The sequence below is a fragment of the Protopterus annectens genome, chromosome 5.part0 (assembly GCF_019279795.1).
Source record: "Protopterus annectens isolate FY-2018-M chromosome 5.part0, PAN1.0, whole genome shotgun sequence".
NCBI classification, from domain to species: domain Eukaryota; kingdom Metazoa; phylum Chordata; order Ceratodontiformes; family Protopteridae; genus Protopterus; species Protopterus annectens.
Window position 1 is genome coordinate 280,109,870 of NC_056735.1, and position 13,863 is coordinate 280,123,732.

General features: G+C 37.1%; 1 pseudogene; it reads right to left on the bottom strand.

Moving 5' to 3' along the window:
* The window catches only part of LOC122802021, a 62,144-nt pseudogene extending 51,335 nt beyond the window's left edge, over positions 1-10,809 (bottom strand).
* Between the last annotated feature and the right edge of the window lie 3,054 nt (positions 10,810-13,863).

The following is a 13,863-nucleotide window of genomic DNA, read 5'->3' on the forward strand; positions in this document are numbered from 1 at the left end:
CGAAAGGTGTGGTATGAATTATAGCCTGGTAATGCAGGGGTACTCTCTGGAGCCTTGAACCAGGTCTCTGTCACTGCACAGATGTCGATGTTCTCCATTTTAAGGAGTGCCTTGAGTGAGTGCATTTTGAGGTTTAGACTTCTAGTATTGAGTAGCAATACCCTCAGAGTCTTCTTGCTTGTACCTGTTATGGTGGTGAATTTGTCAGTTGAACCTTGCCTAAAAAAAGGCACTATAGGGGTGGCTAGAGCCTTAGCCAGTATCCGGAATCCCATGGGTGATAGGTGCAGGCCATCTCTGGCAAAGCATCGTGGTTTGTCGATCATGTCATCGCAGGCAGACAGATATGGGAGCTTCTTAGAATGACACCAGAAGCTTAGCCAACTGTTGAAGTCAATCATTTTGTCCTTGTACTGTGGTATCATTCTGGGTGATGACAGGATGCTACTCAGGGCTAGGGTCATACCTGCCTGGGCTACAAGATCGGACATCTCCTCCATGTCCCTTTTCATGTAGGCCAGGGAGGTACGTCTCAGGTGATTCACACCAACATGGACAATGACAGAGTCATATTTGTACTTGTTGTGGAGTGACCTGAGTGCATGCGTTATGTGGCGGATCCTGGCACCCGACAGGCAGCTGACAGTAACTTTCTTCTTGTTTAGCCTGGTGAGTGGAACATCAGTGTGCCTGACTATAGAGCCACCTATGACTAGAGTGTTGGGTACGTTGTTATGCCTTATTGTCTGTGGTTGAGTGGCACACTGAGTTTGTGGGCTATGTGTCATTTGGGTTGTGTTGAGGGGTGGAGATTGCTTGTGTTTCTGCTGCTTGGGCAGGTTTTTAATGAGAGCCTCCGTGAATGTAGGTGTGTGTTTTGTGTTTCTATGTGTGTGTTTTGGTGGTGTAGGTTTTGAGGGACTGTGTGCTGAGTGTGGAGTGGTGCAAGTGTTTACCTTCTCCTCTTGACTGTCTAGTGCAGTCTTAAGTGAAGAGAGTTTTGCTTCCAGTCTGGCTATTTAAGTGCATCTCTCACAGGTTGTAGTGTTGGGTGATAGGAAGAGAGGGTTGTCTGTGTACATGAGGCAATTGCTGCATTGCCCCAAGATGCCCAGATTCATCAGGTAGACAGGAGAAAACACCGGGAGCTGACCCTTAGACATGCGTTGATAGGTGCTTATTTGTTAAGTACTAGAAACTGTTTTCCTCTAGACAGTGAGGAAAGTTGAGTGCTGTAGTAATTTGCAGCTTATTTAGTGTTTACAATAAGTTCTGAACAAGTGCTGAGCTCAAAGAAACAGTCTTGAGTGCTGAAACTAAAAAAACTGGCTCGTTATAAAAAGCAAAATTAAGCTAGAAGGCTTCCCTCCAACACAGAAAGGCTTGGGGGCTTAGAAGCCCACAAATAGTCCTAGACACAGCAAATCTGTATCCAGACTAGACTACCCACAGGAAAGGCAGGAAACAAGCTTAGAATTTTTTTTTTTTTTAAGTGGAAAGAGAGAAAGGAGGAGCAGAAACTAAGCTGATATATATTCATGTAGCATGAAATTGGGGTGTTGAATTTTAAAATCCAAATAATTATTCCTGAAGGTACTTTTCCTATATATAATTCAATGAAATTTCATATTATTTTTATCCAAAAATAAATCATTGTTGAAAAATTGCACCTTAGTTCCTTTGCATCCTATAGTGAAATTTAAGAATCCTATACCTTGTCTAATTTCAAGGAGTAAACTATTAAGTTCTTCTTTGCTACCCTGCCATATGAAAATATATCATCTGTGTAACATTTCTATAATCTGGTTTAATTAAAACCCTTTATTTTGGCTAAATAATCAATTTCCCATGCACTAAGAACCAAATTGGTGTATGCATTTGCCATCTTGGCACCCATAGCAATGACCTGTTGTTGATGGCAAATTTTATCATTAAACATGAAAAAATTATTATTCAAAACAAGATTTATTAAACCACAAATAATATTAATATCTTGTTACTAATTAGGCTATGTCCACTTAAATATTACCTTACCAATTCTAGTTCTTTACTATGAATAATATTAGTGTACAATGATTCATTATCACCCCAAATTTATGAAACACAACAGTATAAAATGGCAGTTCATTAGGTTGCTCAAAATCATTAGTGACAATGAACTTTTTCTAAATAAAAGTATTAATGTAAAACATCCATTTTTAGAAAGAAATTATCCTGAATTTTAATCGATAAGTTTATGGGTGAAGTTATTGATTTTAGGTATATTTTTTTTTCCTATTTTAAAATATGGTTTGTAGCTAACAGCAAAAAAGAAAAGGTGATTTCACCTATAGTTTTTCTTTACTGGTTAGTCATGATATGACAGCTATTAATAGTTTCATAGTTTCATAGTATAGTACTAGGCTATCTGCCCTGGGGCATTTGTAAGCCTAGCCATAGTGATGTGGCTTTTGCCACCCCATGAAATGGTACAAAAAATGTACAGAATAAATTTAGAATACTGTGCCTCTGTCTAGTAGTGACACAATGAAGGTACCCTTTTATAACAGAATTAGTTTACTGTGCCCCTGTCTAGCAGTGACACAGATGTGACCCCTGGGGTAAACTTACAATCTCCCATCCACTCGTCAAGATTTCTCTTGAAGGGAGTCAGTGAGGGGCTCTGCCTAATACGAACTGGGATCTTGTTCCAAAGCATGGGAAGCCTCTGGGTTATGAATCTATCCCTCCAGCATGTCCTATTTATACTTGTGCCGAGGTTTAAGTCTTTAGCTCTCGTGGTCCTGATGGATTTGGATTTTTTGAGGTGGAGCATGTCCATCAGATCCTGATTGGACATGGCCTTGTACATCAGGCAGAGATCACCTCTGAGCAGGCGTAAAAATTGGTGTACAAGGAAACAAGGGTTTATACAAAATATTGGGGATTTGGCCAAGTTTTTGTTTTAAAAAAAACTATAACGCTTAATACCCTTTCTGAAACGGGACCAGAGCCAGAAAACATTTTTTGTAAGAGATGGTGAAATAGTGATGTTCAAATGTGGTAAACCTAGAGCTTGCAAATATATTTATGTTTGTAAGCAACATTTAAAAGAACAATGTGAATTTTTAATTACAATTAATGGAAATTTCAATTGTAATTCTCGCAATGTAGTATAATTAGGGGTTTGTGTTACCTATTCAAGCTGTTATGTACATAAAATAACAAGATGTTTAGTGGACAGGATTAAAGAGCATATTTTAGCTATTAAGAACCAGAACAGTAAAAATGCCTTAGCAAAGGATAGTGTTTACTCTGTGTGTGTGTGTGTGTGTGTGTGTGTGTGTGTGTGTGTGTGTGTGTGTGTGTGTATATATATATATATATATATATATATATATATATATATATATATATATATGTACCCTTCACATGGTCGACATTTCAGAAAGCCAAAGACCATATGGCCGAGACCATATGATCAACTTTTGAAATGTCGACCATGTGGACCGGGCATCTCTGTACAGTGCAGAATGGAAAGATTTCCATTTTCCGCACTGTAGTGTGATCCCGAAGTTAGTATATTTAAGTTACAGTGGGTGTGAGGGGCGGAGCCTCCCACAGGGGTTGCAAGGGGGGCTTGCCCCCTGATAGCAATGTTTAGGTTAGTGATTGTTTTTTTCTTTTTCTTTTTTTAAATGATCGACATTTCAAAAGTCTATCATATGGTCTCGGTCATATGGTCTTCGGCTTTGTGAAATGTCAACCATGTAAAGTAGATCCATATATATATATATATATATATATATATATATACACACACACACACACACACAAACACACACATATATACATATATATATATATATATATATATATATATATATATATATATATATATATATATATATAAATATATATATATTCATGGTTTACTATCATAAGGTTGAAGTGGGTTCTGTCTAACCCACTTCAGTCGAAGTCCAGAGGCCAAACGGCGACAATGTCGAACCCGACATTGTCGAAGTATGAATCTTGCCCCTATCTCGACCCATGTTAAAGCCCATTCCAAGGTCGAAGTCGAGTTATATTTTAACAATGTCAGAATTTGACATTGTTGGTTTCGCGGACGTGGGTAGATGATCCCATCATTCGATGGGGTGCGGAATCGATCGTACAGTAGTAAACCTATATTCATATATACACACACACATATATATATATATATATATATATATATATATATATACACACACACACACTTACAGCCAACAAACGTATTAGTCCACAGCATCAAATAACCAGCCAGTCACAATTAGTTTAGTGCTTTCATTCTTGTTTATTTTCAAAGCTTCATCAGAAAAAACAACTATGTATCATACCTCAAATTTAAATGCTCTATTGAAATCACAATTACTTAATTAACTATGATTTCACTTTCTTTTACTTCCAATTTAAGATGCACTTAATATTCTTATTGATTCCAGGAAATATGTCTGATGTCAGTTGTAATTGCTATTTAAGCTTGTTGACTTCTACTAATTATTTTAATTACCACTAAAAACAATGGATTTGATCAAGAGCCAAAAAAATCTAATTTTCTAAAATCAATACATTTAAAACTATGCTTAGCTAAGGCATTAGTCTTATCTTAGTTTTTTTATAGCTGTGATATGTTGTCTTATTCTTTTTACCAGGAATCTAGTTGTTTTACCCATATAATATGCATGTCATGAAGCACAAACACCAAGATATGCAACATTAATAGAATTGCAATCACATCTACTATTATGTTATTATAAAATCTGAATGCTCAAATAAAAATTATTTACATTCATAACTATATCTGTAAATCTTGCATTGCTACGCTTGAACATACCATAACCAAAATTTATCATTTCCATTTGTCTACACTCATCCTCTGCATTCTCAAAAAACTCTTTAAGATTTTCATTTTCTTGTAACAGAGCATCAGATAAATGCCTAAAATTCTATATAAATCTTGACTGCCCTGAATTATGCACCAATTGTTTTTAATTATTTCCTTTATTGTTACTAGCACCTATTAGCTTTCATCTGGCATTCTCCCACCCTCTTCCAGTACAGTTATCTTTTCACCCTTTCTTCTGGTGTTGCATCACCAGGTAAAACAGTTCCTCAACATACTAGCTATATCCCAAACAATGCTACAATCCTCTCTACTACCCCTTTTGCTGGCCCCATACTTCCTTACCTTGTATGAAAACCAGTTTCTCATGGGATTTCAGGTCCCGAAGGCCCATACTATCACCCCAGCTGTAAATCATCCCACCTTCAACCATACTTACAGTACCGGGTCATGTCCAACATTTTGTTCACTCTTCCAACACATCAACTCCAGGAGCATTAGCTCTCAATCCAAACACTACCACCAACTTATAGACAAATTCCTGAAACTTATCACTAAGCACAGACCTAGCCTAATACTTGGTGGGATATACACCCCAACCCTGGCCCATACACCTCAGATACACACACCCCCTCTACCTGTAACCTAAGCTATAAACCTACAATTAACAGACCATCTAACTCTCTCCTAGCCTGTCATCTCAATATTAGAAGCATTAATAACAAGGTACATGAACTGCATGCACTCCTCACTGTTCAGTCCCCTGAGATTCTCTGTATATCTGAGACCTGGTTAAAACCTAACACTACAGACAATGAAGTGTTACCACCTGGGTACAATATACACAGGTTGGATCATGTCTCCAGGAAGTGGGGTGGGGTAGCTATACTCTATAAATCTGAGTTGAATGTGACCATAGATGTAATACAACCACCTCAGATTAATAACTCAGAGATTCTTGCCACCAAATTGCAACTTAATAAAAGTAAATGCATTAATATCATCTGCATGTACATTCCCCCAGGTAACAATATAGCTACACTTGAAAACACCCTGCACTGGCTATCATGTCACTGTCCCCAAGAAACCCTACTACTCGGTGACTTTAACATAGACTGGGACACCTGTTCATCAGAATCCCCAACCACCCATATTAACCTGCATGCATTTACACAAATTATATCCACCCCTATCGGGATAGGTAAATACAACCAAAAAGAAAGCATACTTGACTGGGTACTCATTAATAGTCACCCCCAACTGTACACCTCTGGTACCCTCCCCGATAACCTAAGCGATCACCTTCTCACATATATAATTAAGCACAAAGCCAGTAACCCCCAACAACCCATACTCAGAAAAGTTAGAAACAAAAAAAACTTTGACCCAGCCAAATTCCAACAGGAACTAAAATCATGCAACTGGTCTATTCTAAAACACCTCCCCTTAGAGGAAGCAGTTGTATACTTTAACAATAAATTCCTTGAGATCCTTGATTTGCATGCACCTGTTCATTCAAAAAGAACAAAGGCAAAAACTGCGCCATGGCTTTTGAAAGAGTCTAGACTCAAAATTACCCTTAGAAACAAAGCATGGGCTTTATGGCATTCCACTAAAGACCCCCAAGATCACATTATATACAGGCAATCTAAAAACAAAACTAAAAAATCAATTTTACAAGATAAAAAACAAAACTACTGTAATTTACAGACAGTAAATCAAAATAACCCTTAGATGTTTTAGGCAGGTTTGAATAATCTACTACATCCTGGACAAACTTCTACCCCCATCTTGGCTGCCACTATTGATAAACCCCTAGAGGATGTTTCAGACAGTTTTAACCATTCCTTTACCAAGACAATTCAAGCCCTAGCTAGCCAACTACCTCCTAGCTCCCCTGGCCCTGAAAGTAGCACCCCTAGAAACCTAATCTCGTTTAGCTTCCAACCAGTCGCCACATCACTTATCCAAACCTTGATAAAAAAACTAAAACCCACCACACTCTCTGCTGACGAACTTCCTGCCAAATACCTACAAAAATCAGCTGATGCTATTGCTTACCCTGTATCAATACTAATCAGTCGAACCATAGAAGCTAAAATTCCCACCATCTGGAAAATATCCTGTGTAATCCCACTTCACATAGGAGGCAGCTCTACTGAATTCTCCAATTGTAGGCCAATAGCCATACTCTCTCCACTTGCAAAGATTATGGAAAAATGTATTCATAGATAACTCATGCACCACCTAATCCAGAATCACCTCATGGCAGACATCCAGCATGGCTTCCGACCTCACCACAGCACTACCTCAGCCCTAGTAGCCTTTACCAACACCATAAACCATAATCGTAACAATAATCATATATCTTCAGCCCTCTTCTTGGATCTTTCCAAGGCATTCGATATGGCTGATCACCAACTTTTAATTCACACCCTGCAAACATTCTGTCTAGATACTAAAGCCCTTCAATGGTTTAAATCCTACCTGAATGGTAGACAGAAGGCTGTTCTTTGGCAGAATAAACTCCCTAACCTACTACCTAACACCCTTGGAGTACCACAAGGCTCTATACTAGGGCCCCTGCTGTTCTCCATCTTCATTAACGACCTGAATACTGTCATCTCAAAAGTCAGCTGTATCCAATATGCTGACAACTGTACCCTGATTTGCTCGGCCACATCTCCAACAAAGTTATGGTCAGCTACCCAGACCACCTTTAACACAATAGAAAACTGGCTTTCTGAACATCGTCTGATACTAAATCCCCAAAAAAACTAAAAATGCTGCTATTTTTACCAACACATAGGTCTACTGCTTTCACATTTACCATAAATGCAAATGATGGCACAATAATCTCCCCTGAACCCTCTACAAAACTATTAGGTGTCATTATAGATAATAATCTAAAATTCGACTTACATGTGAACCAATTGATCAAAACCATCAATAAAAAACTAGGGTCACATTACAGAATAAAAAACGTCCTAATCACTCCAGCTAAAATTGTCATAGCTCGCTCTCACCTTCTTTCAACTCTTTTGTACGCATCCCCTCTACTCTCTAATTTAAACAAGACCGTCCTTAACAAGATCTCAATCTGCTATAACCACATTGCCAGGTTTGCCACTGGGCTGCCTTTTAGGACACATCATTGCATCAATCTAAATCAGCTTGGGTGGCTTGAACTACCCAGTTTAATCCACTATAACCAATTGATTATGGCCCATAAAATCCTTTATTACCCGGACAATACTCCTGAACTTAAAAATCTTATCATTCTCTATAATAATCCTAGACTGCTTCGATCCTCTAACAGACTTTTAATTCAGATGTGCAAAATTAACAACACAGCCAGTGACTCTCTCTTTGCAAACTCTGTAGGTAGATCTTGGAACTCTCTTCCAGCTGATATTACTTTACTTTCCTCCCTAAGCCAATTTAAAACTAGACTCAAACAACATCTGGCACTAAACTGGCTAAGTCATTGTATCAAGCCTGGTTAACTCTCCTCAAGAATGTGTAAAATCTGTTAAGCAGCTTACTGTGTAATTTAATCCAGACTTTCACCCGGGATTAACTCCAACCTGTGTAACTTGTTTATCTTGTTTGCTTATGTAATCACTGTAAATATTCTATTTGTAATATGTTATGTTGGATCTGTTTACCTTGGAGCTTTTCTCCCTGGGCCTCTGCTGAAAATGGATATGCATCCAGTTGGACTATCCCAGTCAACAAATGTAAAATAAATAAATAAATATTGCTGTCATATCTTGACTAGTTGGTAATGAAAAACTACAAGCAAAATATATCCCTGATTTATTATCCTTAGATTTTGTTACAAAACCATAACATAAGATGGGAAAAAAGTATACCACTAAACAAGAACTTTCTCTTTTATTTTATCTTTCACTTCTGGATAATTTCTATCTAAAAATAATAATTATAACTCATTACATTCATCTCTAAAAATTAGATCATGACTAATGGTCCTAGGCAGCCTGATAAACTGACCTCTTACAATGTTAATTTTCATAAATTTGGGATGTTGGCTCGCAAACTCTAAATAATTATTCCTAAAGGTCTTCTTCTGATATATTGTGGAATGAAACAAACAATTATTTTTATTCACAGTAATTTCTAAATCTAAAAATTACAGTTTATCCTTTGTTTTATATAGTAATTACAAAAAAATACTGTTTTTCAATTTCAGCAATAAATAATTTCAATTTGTTCTCAGTTCCTCTCCGAATAAAAAAAAATGTCATCAATAAATCTCTTGTACATAATGATGTTTTCAAAACCTTTTGATTTAACTACATTGTCCAGCTCACATGAAATGAGGACCAAATTTTCATAAACAGGTACCATCTTAACAGCCATAGCTACCCCTTACTGTTGATGGTAAATTTAATTGTTAAACATAAAAAATATATTATTTAACACTATTTTGGTTAAATACAGCTAGTATTAATTTATTTGTTGTTATACATTGTGTGTCTGCTAAAGTACTGCCTTACTAGTTCAATCCCTTTATTATGTGCAGTGCTTGTACATGACTCCACAACTAAAGTGACTAACAATTATCCATCTCAGTCACTTTATACATGAATAAATCATTTACATCATTTAGAAATAGCCAAGAATCTTTGACACAGAATCTATTTTGTTTGAATTATGGTATTTAATATACTATCTAAATATTCTGAAATGAATTCAGTCTTAGTACGATGCAAGGACACCAGTAGACAAAACAATGGATCCATTTTATTTTTATAAATTTTTGGTATCCCCAACAATTCACAAATGTGGGAGTGCTCTACACTCATAAATTTATAATCATAAAATGTTAAAAAACCCTGTTCTAACAAGTCCAGAAGACAATAATCAATATATTTAAATGTAATAAATAATTCATTTTAGTTATAATTTTATAACATGTACTGTTAGCTAAATGCTATTCCATTTTTCCACATATTTTTCCTTTTCCACAATAAGTAATCCAATACCTTTACCTGCCTTCATGAGTCTAATATTTTTTGTTTTTACTAATTTCATATAAGGCTCTTCTTTCATTAAAAGTTAAATTAAACCATTCATGGCCATTTCTATGTTTTAAAAGATGATGCATATCTTTATCACATGCTTTCATAAAAGCACACAATGTTGAACTTAAGGATGGATTAAAATTACTTTTCTTTTTGGAAACATTCACTTCAAACAAATATTTCTCCACCTTTTATATAATTCAAAACAGATTTTAAATCATCTTGCTACTGAATAACTTAACATGTATCAAAACGTGGAGTATATTAGCTCTTTGAGCTGAAAGGCATTCCCTTGTTTAAAACATTAATATGAACAGGAGAAAATACATAACTGCTCATATTAAAAACAGGACATGAATTAATGTTTAATTCATTAATTGGTCTATTATTTACTCACTATTTAGCAACAATTTCTTGTCCAACACATATTCATCTATCTATATTTGTATATATACTTACATACACGTATATACATACATATGTACGTATATATAAATATAAACTCACATCTCAAGACAAATCACTTAGGAAGGTGTGCGTGTACATAACAAAGCCAGGCAAAACTTTGTATACTTAAAAGTACACCTAAGCGACTTAAGTAAGATGAGGTAAAAGCCCTGGTGTTTACTATGTCCCGCTAACACCGCATTACTTACACTTTTGCTCGGAGAGCTGCGCAGCGCTGTAGAGATAACAGCAAACATCTTTGGACACTCCGGAGCGACCTGCACTGCGAATACGCAGACACGCCTTTGTGTGCAGGTACTTGTAACCTTAAATACCGATGACGAAAGGTGGAACGAAAAAAGCACGAGGAAACCTGGAGTATCTGATAGGTTAAAGTCACAGCGCTGGCCTGGGAAATAGATGGTCAAAAAGGGGCGCACGACTTTATTTGTCACGCTACAATTAGAGATAAAGTATCCACATACATGCTTAGTTACCTAAATGTAATAGGAAGAGCACAAAATCTGAGTTTCAATCTTGAAAATTCATGTTAATGCAAAACCTGTTATTCTATCAGCTTTCTAAGTTTGTAAGAGCAATATTTAAATTGTCCATATTTTTGGCTCTTTGTTCCACTTTTATTAATGACTTTTTCCAGATTTCCTGCTTTAAGAAATTGAGAGGTATGCACTTTGCAGTTAAAATCAAGACACTATGCCTAAAGCATAGCTGTTGAAAAGTACAAAGCCGTCTATTGTTTTTATTGCGTTTGATCTCACTTTATCTGGGGAACTAATAATGTTTTAGTATCCCCTTTGTTGATTCCTGGCTTTTGCCTTGACATGGTGTTTTTCTCACCTATAGTGGTATATTGTCAGAAGACAATAAATAATCATAAATTAATTCAGAAACAATTAGCGCAGTGCATTATGCTAAATAGTGCTGTCAGCACAGATGCACGAGCGGATAGTCAAATACACAAGTAGCACAATTGCACTACTTAGGAAAATTGTGTGGCCACATATACACATGACTGTAGAAGACAAATAGAATACATCATGGAAATCACTGTAATTGCAAATGAAGGAAAGCAACAATGGCAGCAAATTCAGAAATGTATGAAAATAGCATGACGACTGAGGTGGTGGTGCTGCGGTAGCGTTGTCGCCCCACAGTATAGACGTTGTCCTGTTCGATTCTTCTGTGTGGAGACATGCATGAGTGGGTGTACCTTCGTTGAAGGTTGTACGTCAGGGCTGGCAACTCGGTACGTAAAAATCTGCTGCCAATCATTAGTGGACCGGAGTTTCGCTGTGGTGACCCCTAACCGGGAAAAGCCGAAAGATACAACATGAAAATAGCATGACATTTTTATATATTATCATTTCTTCTAGTGGAAGCAGATGCCAACCACATTATGATCTTGGGAGCAACATCTGCATTAGCAGAACAGCATTTAGTAGGAGCAGGTATTTCTTGCAGCTAGTGTCCACAGTGGTGTGTGTCATTGCTCTCAGGGTCACATAAAAGCCCCTCTAGGACTGCTGTACCATTACTTTCACAAGGTAGTTGAATGGTATTGTGTGGAAAGAGACACCATAGCTGAACTTGTAGGCATGTGCCATCCTCACATTAAATTCCCAGAAACAAGTGTAATGACTATCCCCGTGGATACTATGGCATGTGTAACACTAACCATCTTTGCTACTGTGACTTTTTAGCATTTGTCAGGGGACATGGTTGGTGTTTCACAACCATCCATACAGTCTCAATCTCGTAGTACAAGAAATCTGGCAAAAACAAAAATTATGGGGGCAGACACCCCTAAATTGGGACACATTTTAAATATTGTTCATATAAACTTAGAAAGTTGCTAGATTAATAGATTATGCATTAGCATACACTCTCTAACAGGGACTTGTCAAACTAGATTCCAAGGTCCCTGACTACATTTTTGTAACAAAACTCAAATGTATGACATTATTTAATGATTTCATTATTCAATGATTTGCCAGAAAACTACAAATTTTACGAGAAACAGACCAAAAATATGAGTCAAACATCTGGACATTCTGCAGAACTCTGGGCAGTTGAGAGGTATGCGATATCTGACTCATGAATTGTGCACCAATTCCCAGATGTCATGCTGCAGCAAGTGCAGGAGCATACGTGATTCCCATGGACCTCATAGGACAGAATGCAAGCATTGTGGGAAATAAGCCATTTTCTTGATGTCCTAGGGCCACTGTCTGCATCAACATCATTCACTATCAAGGTCCCACCTGGTCCACCTGTCTACTGGTATGTAAACCAGAAGGATTTCCGTTACATCAACTACTAAATTGTATGCAATGCACACAGCATTATTTATAACATGTCTCTGTGTCATAGAAGAAGTTCTCAGAATTGCCACATGTGATACGTGTATGACCTATAACAGAAATTTCTGCTGTGCAATTACCCACAGAGAAATATAATTGGTAACTGCAGTCATCCCCACATTCCAGCCAAGGTCTCGTCCTTCTCTGTCTCTCTCTCTCACACACACCCACACACACCCACACACATGCACACACACGCACACACACACCCACACACACCAACACAAACACACACCCTCACACAGAGACAAATTCCCCAAAGGCCCTGTCAGCCTTGTCTGTATTTAAGATGTGCCTGTCAAGTAAGTGTAATGCCTGTAATAACAGGGGGTGACACTAATCTTGTAATACAAAGGCAGTTGACACTATACACCAGGTGGATATAATAAAAAAAGTTAAATGCTCTAAAACTATATCTCTGTGTGGTAAGAATGGCAGAAAACTGGTTAAAAGATAGAATCTATATAATTCATGTGATAGGTGCCTCATCTGAGATAATGAGAGTAACCAGTAGCATTCCCCAGGGTTCTTTGTTGGGACACTCGCTATTCAGCATTTATCTTTCTGATCTTCAGAGCAGAAACCATGGTCTCTGGATAACTGAATTTGAAGATGGCTGCAAACTGAGTGTTTTTGTCAAAATCACCTCTTGAAATTGCTCCCTTCAGAAATAAAATACCCTAGTAAATATCTGGTATACTGAAACTGTGCAGAAATTAAAAATGAAAAAAAAAATAACATCACTGCATTTGGCAAACAATCCCTATCCTCAAGATATAGTAAAGACAATATCCTACTACAAAACAAAAATGTAGTCAGGACCTTATAACCTGGTTTGACAATTCCTTCTCCCTTGATCATCATGTAGCAACTGCAGCCAGAAAGGCCTTCTACTTAAATAAGCTGATAGCCAAGATCCAGATAAGATCATCCAGAAATAAAGAAGTTGTCATTCTCTTATTTTCAGCATTGGTTAGATTGATCATTAAGCACAACTCCCCCTTTGTGATGTACCACACTGCACATATAAAAAAGTAGAGAAGCCCCAGAGATTCCTAACTAAGAATCTTGCAGGCTGAAAAACCCTCAGTTGCCTTGAGAGGATAGAGACTTTATCTTA